The sequence below is a fragment of the Macrobrachium rosenbergii genome, chromosome 28 (genome assembly GCF_040412425.1).
Source record: "Macrobrachium rosenbergii isolate ZJJX-2024 chromosome 28, ASM4041242v1, whole genome shotgun sequence".
NCBI classification, from domain to species: Eukaryota; Metazoa; Arthropoda; class Malacostraca; order Decapoda; family Palaemonidae; genus Macrobrachium; species Macrobrachium rosenbergii.
In genome coordinates, this window is record NC_089768.1 from 34,415,001 (window position 1) to 34,437,500 (window position 22,500).

At 38.0% G+C, this 22,500-nt stretch overlaps 1 long non-coding RNA gene across 1 annotated transcript in view; it reads right to left on the reverse strand.

Annotated features, from left to right (window-relative positions):
• Window positions 1-22,500, reverse strand: part of LOC136854235 (uncharacterized) — a 1,096,131-nt gene that overhangs the window by 520,994 nt on the left and 552,637 nt on the right. Inside the window, exon 3 of the long non-coding RNA XR_010857668.1 lies at window positions 14,705-14,802. This is a non-coding gene — a long non-coding RNA (uncharacterized lncRNA). The remainder of the gene's footprint in view (window positions 1-14,704; window positions 14,803-22,500) is intronic.

A 22,500-nucleotide genomic window follows, 5' to 3' on the forward strand; every position in this document is an offset into this window, starting at 1 on the left:
AATAATAATAATAATAATAATAATAATAATAATAATAATAATAATAATAATAATAATAATAATAATAACAGACCTCTCTTTCACAGATACTGCTGCAAAACCCAACATTTAAAAAATATAAAAAAAAAAAGACAAACCAACCTCAGTCGATAAAAAAGGAACCTTTTTATATCCGGACACGAAAAAGATTTTCCTTAAAGATTTCCCCCCAATGTTTGTTTACCCCGTAAGACGACGGTCGGAGACTTCCCTAAGAAATCAGAATATCTTTTATCATTTAATATATGTTTTTGGCCCGTCCATTTCAACGACCCTTTATAAGATAAATGAACGATACAGTAACGTAGCGTGGCTCAATTGATAGAATGTACATCAGTGTTCATCTTCAGAAGTCATTATTTTCCTTTTTTTTTTTTTTTTTTTTTGGGGGGGGTAGAAATTTCGAGTCTCTCTTTTGGTTATTTTTTTTTTTCATGTCATTATGAAGATAATGATTAGTATTTCTTTATTTTTTTATATATTCAGAGGTAGGTCAGACTCTCTCTCTCTCTCTCTCTCTCTCTCTCTCTCTCTCTCTCTCTCTCTCTCTCTCTCTCTCTCTCACACACACACAAACATATGTATATACATATATATACATATACCTTCGTCAATGACTTGGAAATAAAGCTGAAACCGGTCAGGACCTACACCCAGTCTTTCATGTTTTCAAGTGTAGTGATGTGTGCTAAACGAATCAAGTGTTAAAGTTATTATAATCATATAAATATATATATATTTTAATATAACACGTGATATGTATATATATATATATATATATATATATATATATATATTTTAATCACTTTAACATATATATATATATATATATATATATATATATATATATATATATATATATATATATATATATATATATATATATATATATATATATATATATATATATATATATATATCCAGCCTTGTGCCAGCAAATATAAAGATCCCATTTCGAGGGCAGGACAAAAGACATTGTTGACTGTTATTAACATTTAGTCACAGGATCCAGTTTAAAAATAATTCTTTGCTGACAAATGACACTGTTGAAAACTGAGTTCCATTGGCATTTGGTCACTGGATCCAATCTTAAAATAATTCTTTGCGGACACCTGACATTATTGAAAACTAACTTTCATTTACACTTAGTCATTGGATCCAATTTTCAAATAATTCTTTGCTGACAAATGACATCGTTGAAAAATGTCATTGTATCCAATTTTCATATAATTCTTTGATGACAAATGACATTGTTGAAAAATGTCATTGTATCCAATTTTCATATAATTCTTTGATGACAAATGACACTGTTGAAAAATGTCATTGGCTCCAATTTTCAAATAATTCTTTGCTGACAAATGACATTGTTGAAAACTGTCATTGGCTCCAATTGTCAAACAATTCTTTGCTGACAAATGACATTGTTGAAAACTGCCATTGGATCCAGTTTTCAAATAATTCTTTGATGACAAATGACATTGTTGAAAACTGTCATTGGATCCAATTTTCATATAATTCTTTGATGACAAATGACATTGTTGAAAAATGTCATTGTATCCAATTTTCATATAATTCTTTGATGACAAATGACATTGTTGAAAATGTCATTGATTCCAATTTTCAAATAATTCTTTGCTGACATACGACATAGTTGAAAACTGACTGTCAGCAAAATTTGGTCACCGTACGCGAATTCAATATGACATCGACCTTATAAATATCAATACACCTCTACTTCTTCTAACCGCCGTCAATAATAATTTAGATCCAGAGTAAACGAAACACAAGAAAACATAAAAAAAAAGAAACGACGAACGATAAAAAAGGGAAAGGAAAAAGAAGAGGCCCCGAATTCTCGTATCCAAATGAGATTTCCAATTTATGCAGAGCGATACGCCTAAAACATCCGAGTCCAACTTTAAAACTATATGCAATAAGGCCCGGGCCAAACTCGCCCTCCTTTCTTAATTAACCAAACTCGGCAATACCTGGCCCGGGCGCAAGTGCCAAATCTCGCTCGACATGCAAGACTAATGAAACCCAAATTCAACTTATTAAAAGGGATCAAAAGACACCACCAACCCCCTTCTCCCCCTGAAATATCCCCTCCCCCCTTGAGATATCCTACCCCTAATCCCCAACCATCCATCCCCTTCCCTTTGTGAAAGAAACCTTAAGTGGAGGAGGTGGGAGAGAGCGGGGAGAAATATACCCCTACCTCAACCACCAATCCCCCCTCCCTTTATGAAAGAAAGTTGAAGAGGGGAGGGAGAGGGAGACGGAGGGGGAGGGAGAGGAAATATTCCCCTACCCGAGCCATCCCTTTCCCTTCATGAAAGCTGAAGAGTGGAAGGGAGACGGAGGGGGAGGGTGAGGAAAAATCCCCCTACCTTAACCATCCCCTCCCTTTATGAGAAAAAAACTGATGATGGGGAGGGGGGAGGGAGGTGGATGGAAAGGGAGGGGAATGTTATAAGTGCCAGGGAGGTGGGAGGGGGTTCGAATCGGAATACCCCCTATCACACCCCCAACCATCCACATCCCTTTCCTTTATGAAAGAAGGCTAAAAAGGGGGAGGGGAGAGGAAGGGGAGTGCCAGTAGTGCCGAGGGAGGGGGAGGATGGGGAAGGGGGTGTCTGAATGTATAGAGAAATGCCTCCACTCCGGATAGATATAAATTCTAACCTCTGCAGACTCCAGATTGTCCGGGTAGATATAAATTCTATAACCTCTGCAGACTCCAGATTGTCCAGATAGATATAAATTCTATAACCTCTGCAGACTCCAGATTGTCCAGATAGATATAAATTCTATAACCTCTGCAGACTGCAGATTGTCCAGATAGATATAAATTCTATAACCTCTGCAGACTGCAGATTGTCCAGATGAATATAAATTCTATAACCTCTGCAGACTCCAGATTGTCCAGATAGATATAAATTCTATAACCTCTGCAGGCTCCAGATTGTCCAGATAGATATAAATTCTATAACCTCTGCAGACTCCAGATTGTCCAGATCGAAATAAATTCTATAACCTCTGCAGGCTCCAGATTGTCCAGATAGATATAAATTCTATAACCTCTGCTGGCTCCAGATTGTCCAGATAGATATAAATTCTATAACCTCTGCAGGCTCCAGATTGTCCAGATAGATATAAATTCTATAACCTCTGCAGACTGCAGATTGTCCAGATAGATATAAATTCTATAACCTCTGCAGAGACTCCAGATTGTCCAACCGAGCCGAGATCAAACGTAAATATAAGGGCAATAGATATTCGGAAATATAGGGAGGCTTAGGGGAATGGGAAGGGGGGGAAGAAGGGGGACCCTATGGGTGGAGGAGGAGGAGGAGGAGGAGGAGGAGGAGGAGGAGGAGGAGGTGGCGAGTCCTGAAGGGGGTGGTTCGGATGGATGCCGACCACCCTAACTTTGAAGTTTAATTAAAACCAGTGGAATGTTTGCTTTCCTGATTTGAATATGAAATACTGTCAACAGGACCCCGATATCTCTCGACCCCGATACTGCGAACTACTTGTTGAGTCACCCCCGAGGGCAGTTGTTTTACCGTATTCTGTATTGGTTTCAAAGTGACCGCCCGTCCGCCTCCCTGACTGCCTCTCTCTCTCTCTCTCTCTCTCTCTCTCTCTCTCTCTCTCTCTCTCTCTCTCCACAGGGAATATATGGAATTCATTAACGGTTATTGACAAGACTCAGGATCAGTTTGTCAACTGCATGTCATCGCCGTCAAGCGGTTCCTTTCCTTTCTTCGGTGTGGGAGGGATGAAGGACTGGAGTCCTTCACGAGTCCTTCACAGTTATTTCGGTCTATTAATAACCACTACCTTGATCCTGTTTCTTGTCCTGGGAATTTTCTGTCAAGTGATGGACATCCTTAAATTTTTTTTTTAGCATGAGATTAAGATCAAGGGATTTTTAACATTCTCCTTTTTCCAATTTATTTGATGTATTTTGTGTTTATTCGTTATTTATCTTTTTACTTATTCATTTAGCTATTCACTTTTTCCATGAAAAGGCTTTCAGATCTTTCTAGTGCCATTTAGCCTTTTCGTACCCCCTTGCCCTTGAGAACCAATGGGGCATATAATACCCTGACTATTTAATTACTTTTTTATCTACTGAGTGAAATTTGGCATTTCAACATTTTTTCAAGACATATCTAAACGCTGGAGTGCTGCGAGGCCTTTCGACTGTCTGTCGTCCTTTGCTTAGCAGACGACGGACAGTCGAAAAACCTCTGCAGCACTCCAGTGTTTCCTTTCCTTCGTGGATTTTATTTTTATATATATATATATATATATATATATATATATATATATATATATATATATATATATATATATATATATATTAACTTTTAGTCTATCAGTTTCTCTTGACCTTCAGCAATATTTTCAAAACAAAAAGCGAAATATTACCAAGGTAATTTAAGCGATATGTGAAGCTATGAGAGCATCATTTAGGGGGGTAATAATGCTTCGTATATTGCTTAAATACTAGGTAATATTTTGTTTTTGGTTTATGAAGATATTACTAAAAGTCAAGATAAACTGATAGCCTGAAAGGTCAAAAATATACACACATATACATATATATATATATATATACATATATATATATATATATATATATATATATATATATATATATATATATATATTATATAAATATAAATATATATAATTCTTAGAAAAATGTTGAGATGCCAAATTTCACTCAGTAGACCAAAAAGGTCATTAGCAATATTTAGGCGGATATAATTTTCTAAGTTTAAAACTGGGAAAAATTAGTGATTCCTTGAAATAAACAAATAAAAATGCAATAGCAATCGGGTTTTCTGTACAGCGTATAATGCTGCATGAGCCGCGGCCCATGAAACTTTCAGCCACGGCCCGGTGGTGGTGTGTCCTGCCAGACGCACGATCATGGCTAACTTTAACCTTAAATAAAACAAAAGCTACTGATGCTAGAGGGCTGCAATTTGTTATGTTTGATGATTGGAGAGTGGATGATTAACATACCAACTTGCAGCCCTCTAGCCTCAGTAGCTTTTAAGATCTGAGGGCGGACAGACAAAGCCATCTCAATAATTTTCTTTTACAGAAAACTAAAACTCACACGATAATTTCTGAAGAGATACCCTACTTCGATTTATATAACACAGAAATGTCAATACTGTTATTTGATTTTCGGAGTTATTTGGGGCAACTGGTTTTGTGTAATATCAGGTCAAGATACTTCCCAGTTCCTGACTCGTACTTTCTTGCAATGGAAGACTAGAATTGAAATATAGAGCACGACAAGACAAGAAAACCGTACTAAAAGGCAGATGGCTAGAGGGATAATTGATAAATAAATGTATCACCTGAGGCCATATGTAATTAATTCATACATACATACATACATACATTTATATATATGTGTGTATATATATTTACTACACATATATATATGTGTGTGTATGTGCGTGTATCTATCTATTTACTTATATTACACACACATATATATACATATATATTTTAATATATTATAATATATATATATATACAACTGCTAATTTGAAGATAAATCAATCCTTTAGTGTTACTATAAACCAACACATCTGATTAAAAGATTGATCGATTCTAGAATACGAACGACCATTCACTTGACTGTAAAAGTGTCTAATCCATTGCAATATCATCACATAAAAAAAAAACAACGCAAAAGCCACTTATGCAGCTCCAACCCCCCCATGCCTCTGAAAACCCTCCTCGTGTGACGCAGCGACCCTCGCGCACACACATGCCCAGCCCAGCCTGCATTAATTCAGAGCAAGGAATTGAATTCGGGAAAGAGCGTCTCACTAATCACACATTCCCCATTGTGTCTTCTGGGGCCCTCGAAATGCTTTTCCACGCTCGCCCCCCTCAGCCGTAAATAATTCCTTATCTACAAACGGGAGCCTCTGGGTGAATGAAATGTGTGTAAACCTAATCAACAACTGGACAGAATTTTTCCGGCCGCGATTGTACAGAATCTCGCTCCTTCGTTCCCCCATTGTAAACACAGGCCGGGGCTATCAACACGCTATTGGTAGCCGGCGTTCAGTCAACAAGGTTATCCAGCTCGGCCTTGCGTCCTCCTCGGAAAGGGTCGAAGGGGGCGAGCGAGCTGCTCTCGTGCCCGAGGTACCAAATGACATTAATTTGTTAGGCATTTCATGTATTTGAGCTCGCAAAGGTCAAGTGATTAAGCCTAAGAACTGGCTCTGCCGTCCAGGGGAGGTTGGCAGTTGTTTATTCTCTCCCAGAAGGAGAGTTGGCTTTCATGATATGCTGATCAAAAGAGGCTCGGAATCACACACGAGGAGAAGTCGTTTAGTGTCTAGAAGTGTTTGTTTGTTTGTATGTTTGCACGTACTAGTAGACATGGATGGTCTACTGTACATATATATATATATATAAATATAAATATTTGCATATATATTTGTATATATATACAGTAGATATATAATATATAATACACACATATATTTATAAATAAATATATAAAACATATATATATAAATATAAATATATATATATATATATATATATATATATATATATATATATATATATATATATATATATATATATATATATATATATGCACAAATAAAAAGTCTTACTTCACGTGTGAATCAGATAATGTTACGAAACGATCATTTGACCTTCAGGCCTTAAAATCATTGAAAGACGAATAAAATGAATGAACTAGTATACTGAAATGGTAAAAAAACATTCAAAGAACTGTAAGGAACAGGAGAATTAGGTGTTGAAATGACTGAACTTGGAATTACTATGGAGGATAAGGATTGTGGGGGTGAGAGTGGGAGAGGGAGTGGGAGTTGGGGGGGAGGAAGAAGGAATTTACTATGATAGATGAGAGAGAAAAAGAAAACATTATATATATATATATATATATATATATATATATATATATATATGTATATATATATATATATATATATAAATAATGTTTGTATAAACTATGCATTTCTACTAAGTAAAAACAAAGAATTAAAAAAACATATGAAAAAACAAATGAAAAACAAATAAAAAAAGTAGTCAAACTTTGAGAATTAAGGAGGAGGAGGAGGAGGAGGAGGAGGAGGAGGAGGAGGAGGAGGAGGAGGAGGAGGAGGAGGAGGGAGGAGGAGGAGGAGGAGGAGGAGGAATTCAGAGAGGATGAGTCTCGTGTGTGCGGTAAGAAAAGCGTAAGAAGGAAAACACGGCCATAAACCCAACCACGAAGTCAATCAGGGGAGGCCCCAAGACTTAGTTTATGGCAGATCGAGAAAGTAACTATTTCATCTGATCTTTTACACTTGAGCTGCTTCTCCTTGATTTTTTGGGGGAGATGGGAAAATATCCCCCCCTTTTTTCCCCCCACGAAAAGAGAGAGAGAAGAAATGAGGGAGGGATGGAAAAATACCACCCTTTCTTTTCCCTACCCCACAAAAGGGAAGGGAAGAATATGGGGGGAAATTTATTAAGATTATGACAGAAACTTGGTCCTCTGGGGAAACTAGTCTCCAGTGAAGAGTTATGTCGGAGCTGCCAATTATAAAAGGGTTCTATTGTGTGTCCAAAGTCAGTGTTATAGCCTGGGCGCGACGAAAAACATTTAATTAGGAATAAATAATAGCAAGTCCCACTTCCCACAGAAAATTATCCAATACAAAAAACCAGTCTAGTATCTGACAACTGTCCCTCTTTCGGAAACGTGAAGAACAAGCATTTTTCCAATTGATTGAAGTATCAGCATCGACGGTGATTTTATCAGGTTTGCCTCTTTCACCATACAGGACGTATGGTGAAGGAGGCACTTGATACTCAGCTGAAGTCGGTGATAAAATCACCGTCGAAGCAGATAATTAAAAAAATTGAAAAAATGCATATTCGACACTTTGCCCAAAATGGGACGAACTATCAGAAACATGACTGGTTTTCGTAGGAGAGGATTATCTATGGGAAAAAGAACGTTATTATTTCTCTCATACATTTTTTCCTAATTAACTGTTTTCTGTCACGCCCAGAATATAAGAAACTGTACTGAGAAAAAGTATTTATCCCAGTCCTGATGTATTTATCAAATAATAACGTAAAGTTTACCATTCACAACTGCAAAAATGGAGGTAAATAAAAAATTTTTTCCACGATTTGTAATTATAACAAAAATAACTTTTTTTCCCATATTTTCACTTATATTCAGACAATTTTCGTTTTCACACAATTTTCGTTACCTGAATTAAAGGATGGGTAATGTGACCATAAATAAAGTGAAACCTGGTGTAGATATCCAAATATATTACTTTTTTTCAGTAAATTCTTAATTTGCTTTTTACTCGTTTTCTTCAGAAATAAGTTAAGTATTTTGCAATGACATAGCAAGGAAAAAAAGCGATCTTCAGGGCATTTTTTTTAATTTAACGATACACTGACTTTGAATCTTTATATTCTGTGCATAACACCGAGGGTAATGAAATCCACGTTCAAACTTGCCGTCGTTTAACCTGGGGCTAGACTTTCACCACTTGCCATGTCGACTCTCTCTTACATTACCACATAACCTCCAATTCTGCCGACAGGGTACAGTTGCATATTTGTAAATATAGCATTCCTACGTTCACCAACAATGGCAGAATTTCTCACATTAACATTGGGCTAACAATGACGTAACGTCGGTCATTTAACAAATAAAAAATAATTTATCACGATCAATTTATTTTCATTTATCCATTTCACCTATTTATATATCATTTATCTTTTTCCTTTTCTAATAAGTGATTACCTTCTGAAGCCTCTTTCAAACGAACATATTCTTTGGAAGCTTGAGTTTCAAGTCAATGGGTCCCATAGGCTTGTTGTATAAGAATAGGAGTTTATTCTTTCAAAATAATAATAAAAATAATAATATTAATAATTTATCATGAAATCAAGAGATTGGTCTCGGCTTTCAATTGTTATTTTATCTCAAAGAGAAAGTCTCGACCCCTCTTAGTTACTAAATTCTCCTATAAAAAAAAACTGTATAGATAATTTCAACAAAAACTCTCTGGAAAAATAAAAGTGAAAATTCTATGTGAAGTGAACCTTGAAAGTTGAACTGAACCTGCAAATACAATATCATTAACCTGAAAATACAAAATTATAAACCTGAAAATACAAATTATTAACCTGAAAAACAAAATTATTAGCGGGAAATTGACGCTAACCTGACCAAACATGCAATTACCTGTCAGTCGGATGGAAATTATTTAGGTAAAATAATACCATCAGTTCATCCGTTCCGGTGAGTGGACTGTTTCCGCCCATAAGCTGTCGTCTACAAGTAAGTTTTAACGGCAGTTTCGATGAACTGACAGGAGATATGACAGGTAAACACGATTGTGAATACACGGCCTAAGGGTGTTGAATTCTATGATAGTAAATGGGTGTGTTAGGAGAGAGAGAGAGAGAGAGAGAGAGAGAGAGAGAGAGAGAGAGAGAGAGAGAGAGAGAGAGAGTTCATCGAATGTCATTCAGTTTTTCAGGGCAGCGCCAGATTGGTCGGCTAGTATACTATATATATGTGACATATATATATATATATATATATATTATATATATATATATATATATATATATATATATACATATATATATAAATATAAATATAAATATATATATACACGAGCAATGGCGCAGCAGAGTCTACCTTCAATATCCAAGAGATTCTAAAACGTAAAATCATTTTTATCATTTTCGTTTCTAATTCTGAGCATAATTACAAAACAGACTCGCAAGTTGATCAACGGAGGAAGAAGTTGGGTGAGTGACTTGGGAATATCTTCATAATGTGTAAAGTTTTTGAGGAAGGCGGACGGAGGGTGGGGGATCTAAACCCCCACCCACACTCCCCACCCCCAAAAACCCTCTAGCTTTACTACCCCCTCTTCTCCTGGGTACCTTCCCTGGGGAAGGGGAAGGGGAGGACATGGGGTGGAGGATTAGAGATGTAAGCCCCACCCACACTCACTACCCACAGAAACTCTTTAGACCTACACTCCCCTTTCTCCTGGGCACTTCCCTTGGGTATGGGAAGAGGAAGGGGATGGGGTACGAGGAGGATGGAGGGTAAGGGATGCTTACCCCCTCCCCCACCACCTCAAAAAGGATGCTTATAATATTAACCAACTCTTGATGATGGCTCTGTTCACAGGTGCTGTTGTGTGTGTGTGTGTGTGTGTGTGTGTGTGTGGAGGGGGGGAGGGGGATGAGGTCGGGGGGAAGTTTTGGAGGGGTGAGGGGGCACGGGGATGAGTCTCCAATCTGCGAGACTTTGTAGCTTCAAATACGGCAACATTCGGTCATGCTCTAATGAGTCTCGGGCCCAAAAAAAAAAAAAAAAAAAATTACGAAGAGAAATTCGCTTGACTGCGAAAAGTTAAAGAAAAAAAATAATTCGGGAATTCGTTCTCATTTGGAATGCGAGAATTTTTACGAAAGATGCTCGGAAGTAAATAATTTTCACTATTTTTCACTATTGTTGTTATTACATTATTCATTAAAACTCTGCATTTATATAAGTAAATTATTTTTAAAGGCTAAAAATTTTATTTTTTAACTTTACAAAAGAAACAATTAATGTATATAAACTTGGAGCTTTAATGAATAACAATTTAATCAGGATAATGTGAGTTATTATTATTATTATTATTATTTAGGGGGATTCACACATCAAACTGTCTATTCCCACTGACATTACTTTCCTTGATTCATCAGCGCCAGTGACCCTGTTGGGTGTAACGCCAGGTAACCCAAAATCAATCAGTCATCTTTAATTCACTAACGAATAAGTTTGTGAATATTTACAAAGTAAGGAATCATGCCTACAAATTTGCACAAGTAACTAGTAGGATCTGGAAAATAATATATAGGATATAAATGCCAAGCTCTGCGACCTAAGAGGTCATTCATCGCTGAAAGGGGAACTGCGAGCAAAGGTGGTTTGAAAGGTGTAACAGGAGGAAAACCTCGAAGTTACGAGTGTCAGGAGATGGTGGGAAGTAAGATGGAAGAAAGGAAATACGAACGGAGCTACAGTAAAAGGAATGAAATATTGGAGGCCCGTGACTTGGCAAAATGTACTTTAAAACAGAGACGTCAGGTGATATATACCTTACGACCCTTCTTGCAAATGAACGCCACATTCCTTGCAAGCTTGAATTTCGTGTAAATGGCCCCTGGGGACTTGTTTCATAAGACTAGGTTTCGTCTCCTGAATACTACTACTACTACTACTACTACTACTACTACTACTACTACTACTACTACTACTACTACTAATAATAATAATAATAATAATAATAGGTGATTTCCACATTCAACATCCTGCAAAACTGAGGAATCCCAGACAATTATAAATGAAAAGAACTTCGCCCGCCACGTAATATATCAGTATTTATGGAATGAAATATTCAAACACTTAGGTTTTCATACGTATACATCTACAACCAATTGTCCAATGTACGTTGGTAGTGAAATTTTTTTTTAAAACACGACGGTACTAATCGTCGGCCTCATCCGTTTCAAATCGATTTGATATCTGTCTTTGGTGTACTGATTGACTGGTTATCATCTGTCTTCATTTCCTCATATCCTAACAATTCATTTTTCCTTTTATCGTCAGTGTTTCCTGGTAGTTTCATTTCCCACAAAATATACCTGAGGCATAATCCCTTAGTTCGCTACGTTTCACTCTCTCTCTCTCTCTCTCTCACAGCCTACCACAGTAGGGTCCTTCTCCCCTGAGGAAGAACACCCCACTCCCCGGACATACGCCTCCCCCCCCGCCATGGGCCTGAGGAGGAGGAGGGAGATGTTGGGTTAGGGCAAAGGCCTGTTGCATCTCCGTTATGCAAAAATAATGTTTTGTTGCCTCGAGCGAAGGTAAGAAATCATGGGTTATGTTGGTTCTGTTTGCATAACTCATTCGGGAAAAGGGTGGAAAACTCCGATGATTATTTTATTATTCCCAATATTATCAAATAGGAAATGGAGGTTGAGGCGAAGTTTTTTTGGGGGGAGGGGAGATGTGAATAGAAAGGGTGGGAGGAATTGGGAGAGGGGGGAAAAGAAGATGGGGAAGGGGAAGGAGGAGGAGGAGGAGGATGAAGAGATGGAGGAGAATGAGAAGGAAATGGCAGGTGAGATAGAATGATTTGTAAGAGATAAAAAAGGGTAATGGTAAAAAAAAATTAGAAAAAATATGGGGGTGTGGTTTAAGAAACGAAGAAGAAAAAAAAGTCAATTGACGAAATGGAGGAAGAACAGGGAGGGGGAAGGGGGGGCAGACTGGCTTAGGGAAGGGGTATGGTGGGCCGAGGCGAAGGAGGAGGGAAGGATGAGATGGAAAAAGATAAAAGCGACGAGAATGGAGGGGGTTAAGGGAATGACGCAAGAGAGGATGGCAGTAGGTACGGGATGGCAGTAGGGAGGGGGGGGAGAGAGAGAGAGAGAAGGAGAGGAGTCTTTGGTATTTAAGATGTCAATATTAACATAAGTAATTTATTTGAGTCGAAGTCTGGAAATACTGTCAATATGAGCAAGTATTAAGGCCACCCGGGCAAGATTGAACCTTATTGAACCTTATTCACATATTGACTTGTTAAATGTAATGGAGGCTGGTGCCGACGCTTACGAGATTCCCCCTTTCAATTCTCCCCCCCCCTCCCACCCCCAACTTTCCCTTCTCTTATCTTTTCCCCTCAAAATTCTAGCTCTCTAATTCCCCCACCCCAACTCCTTCTTCTTCCTCTGAATGGTCTGTGTGTGTTACCTCAAATCATTTGCATGTTTAATTTCTTTATGTTCTAATTCAAAGCAAAATGGTTACTGAGTTTTAAACAATACTCTTGGGAACAGGACAAATGGCATATAAAAACAATTTTAGCAACAAAAATACCAAAAACAATATTAATAACGATTTTCACAATAATTATAGTAACGATAGGGGCAATTATGTGGTATTAACAACAAAAGTTCCAATTACAGTCAAAATTTTGTAAAAACAATCAAGAGTAATTTTGTACACAACCACGAGTAATTATGTAAACAATCTGGATTAATTTTTACACAGGAGTAATTTTGTAAAACAATCAGGAGTAATTTTGTAAAACAATTAGGAGTAATTTTGTAAAACAACCACGAGTAATTTTGCAAACAATCAGAGTAATTTTGTAAACAATCAGAATAATGGACAGGAGCATCAAGAAAACAGTACATCTTGTGGAATGGGTAACTAAAACGCATCAAAGTTCACGGCTGAGTTACTCTGCGCAGCTTCGCATATGTACTGCAGGTAAACATACATACTATACTCTAATAAGCAAATGACAAAGTCTGATCGGCGCTCAACACTAGCGGTCTGAAAAGTGGGTGTTTTTGCTCAGACACCGGGCAACGATTAATTTAGAAAAGTGTGTGGTTTATGCACTGAAAATCATCAATGCTGCACTCAGCAAAGTGTGTGTGGGTTCTACGCTGAAAATTAGCAATGCTGCACTCAGCAAGGTGTGTGTGGTTTATACACTGAAAATCAGCAATACTGCATTCAGCAAAGTGTGATTGTTCTACACTGAAAATCTGCGATGCTGCATTCAGCCTAGTGCGTGGGTTCTGCGCTGTAAATCAACAATGAAAATCAGCAAAGCTTGTAGCTTTTACACGGAAAATCTTCGATGCTGAATTCAGCAAAGTATGGCTTATACTCTGAAAATCGGCCATGCTGCACTCAGAAAAGTGAGCGAGATTTGCACAGATTCATATTCATATTCACATATTCGGCAACTTTGGTTAATGGTGTTCATGAATTTCAAAACTATTTATCTCTTTTCGCGTCGAATAAAAGCTTAAAACTACAAAAAAAAAAAAAGGTACAAGTACTGAGAACAAAATAATTTTTTTATTACTGTGAGTAATACCATTATCGTTCTCTGTAATCGGGAACCTCAGATTAAGAATGCAATCACGACATACTTTTCAAACCCCTAGAAATACCTAGAATTCCATCGACTGATAACTGGTTACTACCGGTTATCATAGCATAACATAACGCATATCGAAAGTAAACCGGTGACTTGTAACTAAATGACTCCCAATGGGAAATTACGCAAAGTGGAGTTGTATTACGAGCAAAAAACTTGGTAAGGTTTCCCACCTTCGAGATCCGTGAAGAGAGGACATGAGCTCAACGAAAATTAGCTAACAGAATGTTGTTCCTTCTAAAACTGTTTTGTATGGCACAACGAGTCACGAACAATGATTGGGATTCCAGGGGAAAGAGACCGCTCACCCACTGAACCTTGGGTCAGTCGTGCAAATCCTACAAAATAAACGCCACTGGTTGTGTTTACGAAAACTGGAAATTTACAATAAGGGAGAGGGGGAAATTACGTGTAATAAATCAACAGGAATTAACGGAGCAACTGACTCTATAAATATTTGGATAAATATTCAATCCGTCGTGAACTTCTAACTTCAGACTCAAGAGCGAAAAAAAAATCAGGTTGTCACTTCTCCTCAGAAAAGAATATGGAAAATCACTACTGAAAATAATTACATGAACAGTACTTACATAAAGCCATCATTTCCAGCAGAGAGCAGGAGAGTCAAACAGCTGATTCTGACAATAATCTGCTGATATTTGTGCAGCATTCCGACTCATGTTGATACCTCTGGTTTCAAAGACAGAAGGATAATCGGATCAATAAAGGAAATCACGGCAGAAAATTATGTAAGCATATTTAATTAAATTAATGCTTCTAGGAGCTGTAATTATAGGTCTCACAAAATATATTACCTTCAGTCATGAAAACTGCCGATTCAGTATGGCTAGTTTAGCAATTATTATAATATATATAACTCGTCAATGTATTTCCATACCTGACAAAATATATAATATATTTTAGTCATAAAAGCTATACAAGTTAGTGCGACGCGTTTCTGGATTATTAAAGTAAATAACTAGTTAATATCATCCATGAATAAAATACTAAACGGGGAAATGGCGACACTACGGCTAACGGCAGTATCCCAAACAAAGGAAGACTATTAATACGTAAGTAACGAAGAAATAAAATAAAAATGAACACAAGTCAGTATATATATTTTCCTCTTTCGTCCAGAATATTTAAGCGACCAGGGGGGGGGGGGCTGCCGAAGGGACGGGGCTGGGTGGCAGGCAATGCTAATTTATTATTCAAATCAAATTCCATTAATCGTGTATTTCTTTCGCCAGTTCTTCATAACAGAGAGAGAGAGAGAGAGAGAGAGAGAGAGGAGTGTTTCAACTTTGTGAAAATGAGGCTGGCTTTGGAGAGAGAGAGAGAGAGAGAGAGAGAGAGAGAGAGAGAGTGTTTCAACTTTGTGAAAATGAGGCTGGCTTTGGCGTAGGATTAGAGAGAGAGAGAGAGAGAGAGAGAGAGAGAGAGAGAGAGAGAGAGAGAGAGAGAGAGAGAGAGAGAGAGGAGAGTTTCAATTTCCCGAAAATGAGGCTGGCTTTGGCGTACGATTATAAAGAGAGAGAGAGAGAGAGAGAGAGAGAGAGAGAGAGAGAGAGAGAGAGAGAGAGAGAGAGAGAGAGGAGTTTTATATCGGCTCAGCAGACTAGAAATATTACATCAAGAGCCCCGGGCGGACAGGGCGAGATACTGTTGATAATATTGACTTAATTGTGGATTCAGCCATTAGAATATGATCTGATTCCTCTTTCATGTAACATTTGCTTTTCCTGAACGTTTCTGAGAGAGGGGGGGGATTTCGCGTCTTTGCATTACATTGCTTGCTTGCAGTTTGCAGAAGTGAAGAATGTGAAGACGGATTAATAGCTGGAATGAAATAACTAATTTAAGTATGTATGTATATATAAATGAGTGTGTTAGAGTATGTGTGTGTGTGTGTATAACTGCTAGCCTGAGATGAAATGGGTCTGCTAGCCTGAGAAGAAATGGGTCTGCTAGCCTGAGATGAAATGGGTCTGCCAGCCTGAGATGAAATGGGTCTGCTAGCCTGAGATGAAATGGGTCTGCTAGCCTGAGAAGAAATGGGTCTGCTAGCCTGAGAAGAAATGGCTCTGCTAGCCTGAGAAGAAATGGGTCTGCTAGCCTGAGATGAAATGGGTCTGCTAGCCTGAGATGAAATGGGTCTGCTAGCCTGAGATGAAATGGCTCTGCTAGACTGAGATGAAATGGGTCTGCTAGACTGAGATGAAATGTGTCTGCCAGCCTGAGATGAAATGGGTCTGCTAGCCTGAGACGAAATGGGTCTGCTAGACTGAGATGAAATGGGTCTGCTAGCCTGAGATGAAATGGGTCTGCTAGACTTAGATGAAATGGGCCTGCTAGCCTGAGATGAAATGGGCCTGCTAGCCTGAGATGAAATGGGTCTGCTGGCCTGAGATGAAATGGGTCTGCTAGCCTGAGATGAAATGGGTCTGCCAGCCTCAGATGAAATGGGTCTGCCAGCCTCAGATGAAATGGGTCTGCTAGCCTGAGATGAAATGGGTCTGCTAGCCTGAGATGAAATGGGTCTGCTAGACTGAGATGAAATGGGTGAAAATTTCAGTTCATGTTATATGACCCTCGGTGATCAGTATTAAAAGGAATTAACATAAGTCTATGAGTCGATTTTGTAAGGTCTTTATAAAAATAATGTTTACTATTATTAACATTATTATTATTATAATTCAAAAGACGAAACATATTCACATGGACAAGCCCACAGTGGCCATTACCTTGAAATTCAAGCTTCCAAAGAATATGGTGTTCATTATAAAGAAGCAAAGAATACGGTGTTCATTATAAAGAAGCAAAGAATACGGTGTTCATTATAAAGAAGCAAAGAATATGGTGTTCATTATACAGAAGCAAAGAATATGGTGTTCATTATAAAGAAGCAAAGAATATGGTGTTCATTATAAAGAAGCAAAGAATATGGTGTTCATTATAAAGAAGCAAAGAATATGGTGTTCATTACAAAGAAGCAACAGAAAGAAGAGACCAGTTATCAGAAAAGAAAAAATAAACAAATTAATAAATAACAAGATAAAAATGTAAGCAAATTACAAATTACAAAAAGAATTGCTTTAGGGTAGTAGTGCACTGTATCTTCGCTTGAACTGTTCCACAGTCCAACGGTGTGAGGGATAAAGGACCTCTGGAACTGAGAAGTTCGACAGTGAGGCACATTTACCGCATAGTGGTGCTACTGCGGTTCGATGAATCCCGTTCCTCTCGGCAGGAAAAGAGGCTCGGGGATTTTTCCCTGCCCTCGTGAATATCCTGTCATTTGTAGCTACTGCATTCATTAGATGTTAAGTTTAACATCCAGATAATTAGAAGATGAGGTTCTGCTATCAAAGAGGTAAGACTTTACCTTGTCATTCATAAAATGGCGCAGTACTTGATCCGTTCTTAACTAACAGCAATTGTGAACTGATTGCTGCTTCAGGTTACGAGTTATTAGATGATAAGCTCTTTGGGGTGATGACTCTTGACCATTAATTTCATTAAGGAATAGAGGGATTGGGCCTGGCAGCTTCACCCTCAGAGGCTTGCTGAGAATACCAGGAAGCTATACTCCTGGATCCTTCTATCGCTTGCCCATCCAAAAGGGGGGATAAAGGGTCTGGTGAATTATATATATATATATATATATATATATATATATATATATATATATATATATATATATATATATATATATATATACAATTATATGTATTTTGTGCCCTCGCAGTTCAGTTATCCAAAAAACCTTTCTTCAGCATTATAAAAAAAAATTGTGTAAATATAAACACAATCACATAAACATACACAAAGAGGCATACACTCCCATCGACATACACACACACACAAAACCTTACAAATACACATTCCAGGTTTAACTATTTGTAACGCTTACACCTGGAAGGACCCAAGAGACTTCAATTAAGGTTCCAGGTTTTCGTTAAGGAAAATAAATAGTCCCCAGCATTCAGTCGCAAACCAGTGAATAGCCAGTTATTGCAAAATCCAGCCCGTGTCAAGGTTATAATTACGGTCTTAACTGGAGGGCCGATTGGAAATCGTTCGGTGCTGCCTGACCCGACGGATAATCGCCACATTTTGTCTAGGAATGGGTTTCCATTCCAGCGCGCTCCTGGAATTTAAGGGACGCCGCTGCCACCGAGGAAAGTTGATACAAATGAATTGTGGATAACTTGGAGTGCATATGGAAATGTATATGTATAAAAGTATGTATATATATAATATATATAATTTATTTATGAACATAATATATAATAAAATTATATACATATATATATATAAATATATATAATGTGTGTGTATATATTTACATATATGAATATGTATGCATGTTTATGCTCGTCTGTTTCGAAGAGATGTGCTTACTTACTTTTCACATGTTTATTCTCTTTCTACACCTCTATTTATCCTGGACAAAGAGATGTTTAATTACCCTCTTTAATATGAAGCCTAGGCATGACAAAGCGAATGACAGAACCATTGGTTAATTAACGAAAGACCTTGTTAATTTCAACTCTGCCAGAGAACATTTAATATCCGGAGAATCAAGATCGGACCAAACCCATTCAAAGAACCCTCGTGCCTGTTTGCATCTGTGAGAGTGTACAGGTGTGCATGCACGCGCGCGCGCACGTACGTTCATGTAAGAGCTTACGTGCGTTTCCCTCCCCAACCCCTCCTTTCTTTCAGATAGCATTTTCAGAATCATGAAGACCCCTCGAGCTTTTGAGAAGCAAGACTAAGGGCAAATTATTTCGGGAAAGTAAGAGAAGTAGAGAGAGAGAGAGAGAGAGAGAGAGAGAGAGAGAGAGAGAGAGAGAGGTGTAGTTAAGGGGGTCTGTGCTTGGGGCTTGGCGAGTGTGATGGTAGCGGGGGGAATGGGTGGGTGGTCTTGGGCGCTGAGCGGATAAGGGGAGGGGAGGGGAGGGGAAGGGGGAATCTCGTGTTACTAATTAGCGTCGTGGAGTAGTGGGTGACATTTGTGGCCACTCCACAGCCCACTCCATGCGGAGAGAGTGAGTCGGAGGAATAGGAGGAGGAGGAGGAGGAGGAGGAGGAGGAGGAGGAGGAGGAGGAGGAGGAGGAGGAGGAGGAGGAGGAGGAGGAGGAGAGAGCAAGAGAAGTGAGGAAGGAGAAACGGAAATGGTAAAATCAGTGAAGTGCGTCGTGAGAGAGGAGGAGGAAACGAGAGTAAAATGGAGAGAGAGAGAGAGAGAGAGAGAGAGAGAGAGAGAGAGAGAGAGAGAATAGCTGCAGTTCTTCGGAAAATATATTGATTTCAAGATTTTACATATAAAAACATGTAACCTTTTATAAAACAGCATAGAAGATTTAAATACTTACGAGCATATTTTGACTAGCAGGAGAAATAATAATAATAATAATAATAATAATAATAATAATAATAATAATAATAATAAGAAGAAGAAGAAGAAGAAGAAGAAGAAGAAGAAGAAGAAGAAGAAGAAGAAGAACTCTCAGTACAGGTCTAGCCGAATAAACTAAAATATTAGAGAATTACTATTATTAGAGACCATTATTTAAAGGATACCACAAATGTATAGCCAGCCAGATAGCATTTAAAGCGTCAAAACCCTTGACCTTGGCCTTTAAGCTTTAGGAAACAAAAATACTGAACATAATAATTGTGGGAATATAATTATAACATTTTTAAATATCACAGGAGAGCACAAATAGGAATCTGGAGATGAAACATCTAAACTGCCGAAAATCTGTGACCTTGACCTTTGACCAGTTTCTCTAAAAAGTTAATGATGTCTATAAGGTCACCTAATGAATACTTCTTCCACTTTTCATCAAATTCTGTTCGCTCTACCTTGAGATATACTACTGAAGGACACACACAAACGCGCGCGCGCACGGGCAAACATACGTGGATGACTGGATGACAACATAACCTCCTTCCAACTTCGTTGGCAGGGATAAACATTTCCACTGACACCTATCCCAATCCTTAATAAATACACAAAAATAATCAGCGTATTAAATTTAGTAACAAGTAAATTTAATGAACTCATACGACGCTTATGTTTCCTAAGTATATCTTAGTTTAACCAGACCACTACATTTGTAACATTTTTTAAAATGTTTATGTAAGGACCAAAAAAAGTCTCTCTCGCTCTCTAAAAAACACCCACGCATTTTAACTTAATACGATACACTGTGCATAACTGTTTGCTCTAAAAGTATGTCCGTAAAGACCACACGATATATTATCAAGACACTCAACAAGAAAATTATTATTATGACTAGAAATTCAAGCTTCCAAAGAATATGATGTTTATTTAAAAGAAGTAACAATAGTTAATAGGAAATAGAAAAAAGAAATCAGTTTAGGTAGTAATGCAATGCATCTTCGCCTGAACTCCTGAGGTTCCATTTACACAACATCCTCGCCAAGTACAAGAATCAAGTATTACACTTGTACGCGGGCACATACACATACACACACACACACACACACATGAAACCTTACACTGACATGGACACGGCAATGTATTTCTGTACTTCCATCCTGTATCTTGGAAAAAATATCTCCCATAGAACATGTCACAATAGATGCTGATAAGAATCAAAGTTTAATGAAATGTGATGCCTGCGCCAATTACGAGACAATGGATAGAAATTCTCATGAATATTGGATTTCGAGAGAGAGAGAGAGAGAGAGAGAGAGAGAGAGAGAGAGAGAGAGAGAGAGAGAGAACCTTTTGTAGTTGTCAATTTGACGCTTTCGTTTTGTAAATCCAAACTGAATTGATAATAGATAAATCGGAAGAACTTCATAGCATGAGAGAGAGAGAGAGATAGAGAGAGAGAGAGAGAGAGAGAAAACTTACATCTTTCAGGAGTGGCAAATGAACTTCATCTTCTGAGTCCATTATAAGAAATCCTCGACTTTTTATTCATCTCTATATATTAATCCCTTCTTTTATAATCATTACTCATTTATTTCTCTTTTATTTTTTGCCTTTCATCATGAAAAAAGCGATATTCTTTATTACGTGGCTAACGTAATAGCACATGGCTCATTGTTACCGTACAAGTATTTCTTATTTGGTAATTCTTTTGTACCTTTCTATATTCTTCTATCCCCTACTTCGTTTTTGCCTTTACGTAATTCCCTTCTATCCTTTATGCATTTCCTTCGCCAATTAGCCCAGTTTTCCACTCATTCAAAATCTATTCTTTACCTATTCTCTGACTTCCCCAATCCCTCTATTCGCTAGTGTTATTCTTGTCCATTTTCTTCGCCCCTCCTTTTATTTCCTCTCTATTTTTTCCTTCCTGCTTCTCACCTATTCTCCATGCATAATTCTATCACACCATCCCTTTCTCCCTTTGTTCACTATTCCGCTGTTATCCCTTTCTTCATTCCTTGTCTTCTCTTCTTCCATCTCTCCATCCCTTTTACCCCTTTCAAGTAGCGTGGGAAAGAGGAAACCGGGCAGGAACAGAGAGAGAGAGAGAGAGAGAGAGAGAGAGAGAGAGAGAGAGAGAGAGCGTGTGTTCTCTACCCATCGATTCATTAGCAAAACAAAGACACTTCTAATTAGGCCCTGATTACTCTTGCCAACGAGTGATCACTCATTTAACCCCTTCATAATTAGGTTTATTAAGTTTATTTTCCTTATACACCCTAGTGATCGGAAGGTCTCACTCAGCAGGTCTCTCTCTCTCTCTCTCTCTCTCTCTCTCTCTCTCTCTCTCTCAAAAGAGGACACTGACGCGTGAAGTTTCTTTCCTTGGCTGGGTATATGATCGGGGTCTTTTCAAATCCCACTAAACGAATGGGTTCCGGTGTCTTTTGAGGGATCGAAGAAGAAGAAGAAGAAGAAGAAGAAGATTACGATTAGTTCCTTTGCATATGAAACCTTCGCAAAGAGAGAGGGGAGGTTCGGTGACGTCACCGAGGGACACACGGCTCCCACCAATCTGACAGCTGCCTGACTGTGATTGGTCGTCGAGATAATATAAGCTTTTGTTCTGACAGGAGACAGAAAGTTAAGGAAGAAATCTAGGAGGGAGAGGAAGATGGAGGAAGAGAAGTAGATTGAAACGACACATCAACAGACAAAGAATGCATAGAATGATATCTATTCCCACCACTAATGTCTGGTTTGTAATCTGCGCAGTTATAATTGGTTGACCCTTCCCTGCCCAATTTTTCTGGACTTCATGAAGTCAGGATATATAGCTGAAATATTAATGGAGGGACTTCACTGCATATGAAGGTTTCGAATTAGTCTTTACCTCGGATTTGCCGACTAAGTTTTCGAAAATATTCTCCTCTTTGACTTCCAAAAACAAAAGTTACATTAATACA